Source organism: Nannobrachium achirus (assembly GCF_963921795.1).
Source record: "Nannobrachium achirus genome assembly, contig: SCAFFOLD_245, whole genome shotgun sequence".
NCBI lineage: Eukaryota > Metazoa > Chordata > Actinopteri > Myctophiformes > Myctophidae > Nannobrachium > Nannobrachium achirus.
The window spans coordinates 103,942-113,641 of NW_027664590.1; positions in this window are offsets into that span (position 1 = coordinate 103,942).

Here is a 9,700-nt window from a genome sequence, read left to right on the forward strand (position 1 = left end):
GCATAAATTATGTTAATTAGGGGCGCTGTCTGCATTAGTTATGTTAATGAGCGAAAACAAGTGGTCTGCGTCAAGTAGGTTAATGAGGTGGTCTGCATTAAATATGCTAATGAGGTTGGGGGCGTGGTCTGCATTAAATATGCTAATGAGGTTGGGGGCGTGGTCTGCATAAATTATGTTAATTAGGGGCGCTGTCTGCGTTAGTTATGTTAATGAGCGAAAACAAGTGGTCTGCGTCAAGTAGGTTAATGAGGTGGTCTGCATTAAATATGCTAATGATGTTGGGGGCGTGGTCTGCATTAAATATGCTAATGAGGTTGGGGGCGTGGTCTGCATAAATTATGTTAATTAGGGGCGCTGTCTGCATTAGTTATGTTAATGAGCGAAAACAAGTGGTCTGCGTCAAGTAGGTTAATGAGGTGGTCTGCATTAAATATGCTAATGAGGTTGGGGGCGTGGTCTGCATTAAATATGCTAATGAGGTTGGGGGCGTGGTCTGCATAAATTATGTTAATTAGGGGCGCTGTCTGCGTTAGTTATGTTAATGAGCGAAAACAAGTGGTCTGCGTCAAGTAGGTTAATGAGGTGGTCTGCATTAAATATGCTAATGAGGTTGGGGGCGTGGTCTGCATAAATTATGTTAATTAGGGGCGCTGTCTGCGTTAGTTATGTTAATGAGCGAAAACAAGTGGTCTGCGTCAAGTAGGTTAATGAGGTGGTCTGCATTAAATATGCTAATGAGGTTGGGGGCGTGGTCTGCATAAATTATGTTAATTAGGGGCGTGGTCTGCGTTAGTTATGTTAATGAGCGAAAACAAGTGGTCTGCGTCAAGTAGGTTAATGAGGTGGTCTGCATTAAATATGCTAATGAGGTTGGGGGCGTGGTCTGCATAAATTATGTTAATTAGGGGCGTGGTCTGCGTTAGTTATGTTAATGAGCGAAAACAAGTGGTCTGCGTCAAGTAGGTTAATGAGGTGGTCTGCATTAAATATGCTAATGAGGTTGGGGGCGTGGTCTGCATTAAATATGTTAATTAGGGGCGTGGTCTGCATTAGTTATGTTAATGAGCGAAAACAAGTGGTCTGCGTCAAGTAGGTTAATGAGGTGGTCTGCATTAAATATGCTAATGAGGTTGGGGCGTGGTCTGCATAAATTATGTTATTGAGGGGCGTGGTCTGCATATATTATGTTAATTAGGGGCGCGGTCTGCATTAGTTATGTTAATGAGCGAAAACAAGTGGTCTGCGTCAAGTAGGTTAATGAGGTGGTCTGCATTAAATATGCTAATGAGGTTGGGGGCGTGGTCTGCATAAATTATGTTAATTAGGGGCGTGGTCTGCGTTAGTTATGTTAATGAGCGAAAACAAGTGGTCTGCGTCAAGTAGGTTAATGAGGTGGTCTGCATTAAATATGCTAATGAGGTTGGGGGCGTGGTCTGCATTAAATATGTTAATTAGGGGCGTGGTCTGCATTAGTTATGTTAATGAGCGAAAACAAGTGGTCTGCGTCAAGTAGGTTAATGAGGTGGTCTGCATTAAATATGCTAATGAGGTTGGGGCGTGGTCTGCATAAATTATGTTATTGAGGGGCGTGGTCTGCATATATTATGTTAATTAGGGGCGCGGTCTGCATTAGTTATGTTAATGAGCGAAAACAAGTGGTCTGCGTCAAGTAGGTTAATGAGGTGGTCTGCATTAAATATGCTAATGAGGTTGGGGGCGTGGTCTGCATAAATTATGTTAATTAGGGGCGTGGTCTGCGTTAGTTATGTTAATGAGCGAAAACAAGTGGTCTGCGTCAAGTAGGTTAATGAGGTGGTCTGCATTAAATATGCTAATGAGGTTGGGGGCGTGGTCTGCATAAATTATGTTAATTAGGGGCGTGGTCTGCGTTAGTTATGTTAATGAGCGAAAACAAGTGGTCTGCGTCAAGTAGGTTAATGAGGTGGTCTGCATTAAATATGCTAATGAGGTTGGGGGCGTGGTCTGCATAAATTATGTTAATTAGGGGCGTGGTCTGCGTTAGTTATGTTAATGAGCGAAAACAAGTGGTCTGCGTCAAGTAGGTTAATGAGGTGGTCTGCATTAAATATGCTAATGAGGTTGGGGGCGTGGTCTGCATTAAATATGCTAATGAGGTTGGGGGCGTGGTCTGCATAAATTATGTTAATTAGGGGCGCTGTCTGCGTTAGTTATGTTAATGAGCGAAAACAAGTGGTCTGCGTCAAGTAGGTTAATGAGGTGGTCTGCATTAAATATGCTAATGAGGTTGGGGGCGTGGTCTGCATAAATTATGTTAATTAGGGGCGCTGTCTGCGTTAGTTATGTTAATGAGCGAAAACAAGTGGTCTGCGTCAAGTAGGTTAATGAGGTGGTCTGCATTAAATATGCTAATGAGGTTGGGGGCGTGGTCTGCATAAATTATGTTAATTAGGGGCGCTGTCTGCGTTAGTTATGTTAATGAGCGAAAACAAGTGGTCTGCGTCAAGTAGGTTAATGAGGTGGTCTGCATTAAATATGCTAATGAGGTTGGGGGCGTGGTCTGCATAAATTATGTTAATTAGGGGCGTGGTCTGCGTTAGTTATGTTAATGAGCGAAAACAAGTGGTCTGCGTCAAGTAGGTTAATGAGGTGGTCTGCATTAAATATGCTAATGAGGTTGGGGGCGTGGTCTGCATTAAATATGTTAATTAGGGGCGTGGTCTGCATTAGTTATGTTAATGAGCGAAAACAAGTGGTCTGCGTCAAGTAGGTTAATGAGGTGGTCTGCATTAAATATGCTAATGAGGTTGGGGCGTGGTCTGCATAAATTATGTTATTGAGGGGCGTGGTCTGCATATATTATGTTAATGAGGGGCGTGGTCTGCGTGTGTGTGCACGTACATGAGCGCGTGTGCACGTACATGAGCGAAAAAAAAAAAAAAAAAGTAGTGAGCGAGCGAAAAAAAAAAAAAAAAAAAGTACAGTGAGCAAAGTGCACGTTCACGTGCACGAGCGTGCTCGTGCACGTACATGAGCGCGTGTGCACGTACATGAATGAGCAAAAAAAAAAAAAAAAGTACAGTGAGCGAGCGAAAAAAAAATAAAAAAAAAATACAGTGAGCAATGTGCACTCACTGTATTTGTGCGCAAATTAATTAATAAATTAATAAAGTGCGTGTGCACGGGTACTCGGGGCCCAACGGAGCGCCTGGTGGCCCCTGGTGGAGCGGCGCCGGCCAGAGTGGTCCCCTGTCCCGGTTTTCGGGGTCTGGGGCCGGCCCTGGGAGTCCACGGGGGTCCCCGAGGCTGTCATCGCGTGCGGGGCGGCGAGCCGGTCCCGTGGGTACCAGGCTCGAGCGCGAGGCCCAAACGGCGGTTGAGCAGGTGCCTTTAGCGTTTTCGAGCTTGGGTATCCGCTATAGACGAACGAACCAATAAATAAATAAATAAATAAATGAATAAAGTGCACGTTTTTTCGAACGAACGAACGAACGAACGAACGAACCCGAACGAACGAACGAACGAACGAACGAACGAACGAACGAACGAACGAACGAACGAACACAAACAAACAAACAAACAAACAAACAAACAAACAAACAAACAAACAAACAAATAAATAGATTATGCTCGCCACATTATGCTAATGAGGGCGTTAAGGTAGGTTTCCCCAGCGCGTAAAAAATGCAGATGACCATGTAACTGAAGGGGAGGAGCTTATTGTACGTATGCAAATTGGGGGCGGTGCATGGTTTGGTATTTGAAACATGCCGTCCGCTAAATCAGTGGTTCTCATGGTATTCCACAAGTGTTGCACTGGCCGTCCGCCGAGCGCAAGGAAGTGTTGCTCAACTAGAGGAACCTATGTTTGGTGGTTACTGCATCGTCTATTTCTCACTTGAGATATAACAACAACAAAAAAAAACATTCTTGAGAGCAACGTTTAGTTGTGAACGACACTCTGTGTTTGTTTACTGTAAGCAAGGAAACATTCAGTTACTACCTCATTAAAACAAAAAAATAATGATAAAAGCCCATCTACACGTTCTTGTCCCATCTCTAGTGTGTAGGGAGGGAGGATACCTGTGTTACCAGGTACATGAGAAATAAGCATCCTGAGCAGTGCAATGAACAGGTGCCAGACAGAGCATTTTCTTTTTAATTTATGTTTTTATAATTATTATTATTATTATTTAACATGTCCTTGACATGAAAACGTTTGAGAACCACATGGTTTGAACAATAGTTAGCTGATATTTAGGGAAGGCTACGTAGGGGACTTAAGAAGACATGCCTGCTTATAACAAGCAGACATGGCAACGCTAGGAGCCATTCAGCGTTGCCAGACTTTGCGAGAGAAACAAGCAGACAGGTTTATTTGTTTATTTGAAAAGGATCCCCATTAGCTGATGCCGTAGCAATCCGCTAGTTTTCCTAGGGTCCATACACAGATATATTACAAATACATTTTTAAAAAGCAATGCAATAAAAAAACAACAACAACAACAACAACACAATAAAACTACAACGGTTCATGAAAACAAGACCAAAATACTGTAAGAGACAAGTGCTGGTCACTGATCAGTGATCAGTCAAACTTTAATGTTGTTTTAGAGTCCAGTGCTTCTGAAACTTGAAACTTGTATAATTGTCTACAAAGGGTCCAATTGGTTCCATGTGTAAACTCTCAGAGTTAAGCAGGTCCTTGCAAATAAAACCTGAAAGAACCACTAGTAATAGTTGGACTCATAATGTACCATAGTGTCGGAGTAAATAAATGTTGTAGGCCTACACATTCTGAAGAAAACATGCAGACATGAAATTAGGTAATTGAGTCTTTCGTGTAAAACTGAAAATCCTAAATGTGCCACAAATGGACGGGGTCCGGGGCGCAGGGGTCCGGGGCCCCTATAGGCTAGGCTGCAATGCCAGCCTGACAGCATGTCCCGGGTTTGAATCCTCCCCATCTCTCTCCCCATTTCCCATCCGTCTACTGTCCTATCAATAAAGGCATAAAAGCCCCCCAAAAAACATGATGATCGTGATGCTATATTAACTATAATGCTGCTGTGGACCCCCTGGAACCCCCTCAAGGACCCCTGTGGGTCCCCGGACCCCACTTTGAGAGCCACACACACATTTGGAAGAATCATATATGTCAGACCAGAGGTTCTCAAAGTGAGTCCGGGGACCCCCAGTGGGTCCTTGGGGGGGTTCCAGGGGGTCCCCAGCTTAATTAGTTGATCTAGCATCAAAATCAGTACATAAAAATAAATGTACGATTGAAGTGAAGCGTGAATATTCACGTCTTTCCACCCGAGTATACGGTAGACTAGGTCACAGAGAAATATTCGTTTTCATCAGAACTGACTGAAAATAACTTCATACTTGATGTTTAACCACTTGAAACCCACTATCCCTATTCTGGAGGGAAGGTTCACCAAAAATAGCAGATCTACAAGGTCACAACCCTGAAAACCCCTGCTATAGAGATACTCAAACAGAACCTGTGAGCCACTGTGTCCAGGGTCCAGTTGATAAAATTACACTAATGATACTTCTGTTTTTCATTGGTGTCTTACCGGTATGTTGTCCATCTTAACACCTGACACTGTTTACTGGCAAATTAAACATATTGTGATTGTTGAATTTCCATGAGAGGGCAAAATCTCTAAATATCTCCAAAGCATCCGTCCATTTTGGGTTAATTTGGGGATTGATTGATTGATTGATTGATTGATTGATTGATTGATTGATTGATTGGTTGGTGGGCCAGTCATAAGGCCTGAGTTTGAGTATCACTGCTACAGTATAGAGCACTTAATGCTTTGCTACACACTCACACAACAGAGGATAAAGAATATACAGTACATTTATAAACAGTTGCAAACAGCATGGTTCTAAAACGGTTTGGTATCAAGGACCTCCATAACTAAATAACTAATAAATAAATGACAGTTATAATACCTAATAATAAATATACCTAATAATAATAATACATAATACTAGAGTTATATATCGTCACTGTCGGCAGGAACCTCGTATCTCAAAGTTTCACATTTGTAAATTTGTTCGCTAAGCAAAGCCCTGCTTCATCATACAAGGCCCTCGCACAGGTAGTGAAAACAGCAGATCTACAAGCAGTTGTGTGCTTGTAGATCTGCTGTTTTCACTAGTTTAAATCATTTTTAAAATGATAAATGCAAAACGAAGAGTTTTGGACATCAAGGTTTCCACCCGACAACGACAATATAATACTTATAAACATAAGCAGAGGAAATCACACCTGATTGATGTACAGATTACAATAGCCAGATTTAAGTGAAAAAAGCGAGAGAGAAAATGCAAGAAAAGAGAATACATTGACGGGATTGTGGCGTTAGAATATGATATCATTGATGTTACGAATAATGTGATATGTCTCAACCATGCAGTGGTTCTCAAAGTGGGCTCTGGCCGGGGACCCCCAGCAGTCTGAAGGGGTTTCAGGGGGTCCCCAGCAAAACGAGTTGATATCTGATCAGAATCACAATACATCCGCTATTTGAAACTAGTTGATCTACAAGCCCTAACCCTTAGTTAAGCTGTAACATCAGAATCACTTGAACCAAACGCGGCTCTATAAAGCTGTTGGAAAATAGACAACCTACACATTGTGATGAACTGTAAGCTTGTAGATCGGCTATTTTTTGAAAAAAAAGTCGTGAAAATCTGTGCAAATCTTTGAATATATGTATTTTTAGAGCGAACGTTTGTAACTCAAATTTTGCTTCTGGGTGGTCCCTGGAACTAGATATTTTGAAATGGGGGTCCGTGGCCAAATAAATATCATTTTGGGGGCCCTTCACATGAAAAGGTTTGAGCACCAGTAGTCTCTCAAGAACAGACTAACTGAACTCCAGTTGATCGAAAAGGACCTTTTCTTTGACGATGGCTGGCCAGATTGCTGACATAAAAACATAGGGTTTTTCCAAAAATCTTAGAAGGATTCAAAAGACACTTATAGAATCGGGTCAAAATTCTAATTTTCACAATTTTTCAAAAATAGCAGATCTACAAGCTCGCAGCTGTGAGGTTGTAGATGTGCTGCTGTAAACAGGGATGGCATGGTGCAGCGGTTACACTCCTGAATCTGAGGGCCCGGGTTCGAATCCCACTGCAGGCGGCGACGTGTTGGTGAGATGCCTCGCGAGCTTGTAGATCTGCTGTTTTGGAGAATTTGTCTTTTTTGTTTTTTGCAAGTCTTAGAAAATATATATAAAAGCCAACATTTGTAACTCAATTATTTGGGGGTCCTTGACATGAAAACGTTTGAGAACCACCGATATAGAAGACATTATTTATAGAATCGGTTCAAAAATATTCAAAGACTTGCACAAATGTTCAAGATAATAAAAAAACATGACAAGCCGGATACAAGCGCTTGTAGATCTGCTGTTTTGGAAAGTTCCTCGACAGTACCTGAGACGAATAACAGTCTAAGTCCGTATTTTACATTTTTGGATAAAGAGATTTTTTTGATTTACCAGACTGTATACCACACACTAGAAGTTTTTAATCTCTTAAAGTCTTAATCTACTCCTCTCTCATTTTGTTGAATTAGATTTTTTTACTTCACTCATATATATTAGGAATTATAAGACATAATACTTATGGAAAGTGGAAAAACAGTATATCTCCAGCAGTTTGTGGAACAACAGTATAAGTCCGTACAAGCAATATTAAAATCGACAATTAAACAAAGGGAGGGGGGATTGCATTAACAATTTAACAGATTAAAAATGACTATAAGATGGTGGTTTACAGTCTGGTAAATCCAAAAATATATATATTCCAAAAAACTCAAATATGGACTGTTATTCGTCTCAGGTACTCTGTGAATATGTTGACACCGTTCTATCAATGTCTTCTAAATCAGTGGTTCTCAAACTTTTTCATGCCAAGGACCCCCAGAATTACATGTATTTGGTTGCGGACCCCCATCTCACAATATGTTGTTGTTCCAATATGTTGTTCCGGTTACAAATGTGCGTGTATATAGACGTGTATATGTGAATACGAAATAAAAACAAATCCATATTGTTCAAAATTAGCAGACCTACAAGCTCACAGCGCGGCACCGAGTGCCGCGCTGCGAGCTTGTAGATCCGAGCTTGTAGATCTGAGCTTGTAGATCTGTGATCTGTGAACGTTTAATGTGGTTTATTTCATGGACATTGAGTTCTATTATGTTATGCAGTTTTGGAAGTGTTGCCCTCATTACAAACAGCCAGAGATATTTTGGTTTTCATGTGTAGTTATTTTTTTTTTCTCAAAGCGATTTGTTATTGCTTTGTTATTGTTATTGCATACAGAACAACAAGAAACTGTGTGAAATGACAAAACTAAAATGCGTACTTAACATACATACCACCTTGACACTGTGGATAACAGTTTTAAGACTGCGAGAGGCCCGACCGCCATGACACTGTGGACAAGTTTTAAGACTGCGAGAGGCCCGACCGCCATGACACTGTGGACAAGTTTTAAGACTGTGAGAGGCCCGACCGCCATGACACTGTGGACAACAGTTTTAAGACTGTGAGAGGCCCGACTGCCATGACACCGTGGACAAAGTTTTAAGACTGTGAGAGGCCCGACTGCCATGACACCGTGGACAACAGTTTTAAGACTGTGAGAGGCCCGACTGCCATGACACCGTGACAACAGTTTTAAGACTGTGAGAGGCCCGACTGCCATGACACCGTGGACAACAGTTTTAAGACTGTGAGAGGCCCGACTGCCATGACACCGTGGACAACAGTTTTAAGACTGTGAGAGGCCCGACTGCCATGACACCGTGGACAACAGTTTTAAGACTGTGAGAGGCCCGACTGCCATGACACCGTGGACAACAGTTTTAAGACTGTGAGAGGCCCGACTGCCATGACACCGTGGACAACAGTTTTAAGACTGTGAGAGGCCCGACTGCCATGACACCGTGGACAACAGTTTTAAGACTGTGAGAGGCCCGACTGCCATGACACCGTGGACAACAGTTTTAAGACTGTGAGAGGCCCGACTGCCATGACACTGTGGACAACAGTTTTAAGACTGTGAGAGGCCCGACTGCCACACACACACACACACACACACACACACACACACACACACACACACACACACACACACACACACGGGGAACATTAGATGGTAGTTAGAAAATGAACTCGATCCTTCACATTTTCACTGAATCTTTGTATATATCTTTTAATTCTCTTGTAAATGAAAATAAACAAAGAAAGAAAAAATCAACAACAATACTGCCTGGAAAGTTATAAGATTGATACAGTGAAACAAACAAACAAACAAAAAAAAAAAAAAACTGCCCACCGGTGATGTCACTGGTAGGCAGGTTTCTGAACTGTACACAGCCCTCCACTGAGACAGAGTAGACAGAAGTGGTACCATCTTATCTCACCTAACATTAGTGAGGACAACTTGTATGAAGAGACAATGTTTCACAAACTGTACAAATAAAGGGCTTATCACCTGTATGATTAAACATTAAATCAATGCCCTTACTATGGAATTGCCATTACCTTTGGTAACATATTAAGCATTTATAATAGTGAAATATATTTCAAAAACAAAAATGCATCCAAATAAAAAGTAAAGTAGAAGTAGGTCTACTGCAGTGAGGTTGTATGCCAGTTTCATTCTTCATCATATCATTTTT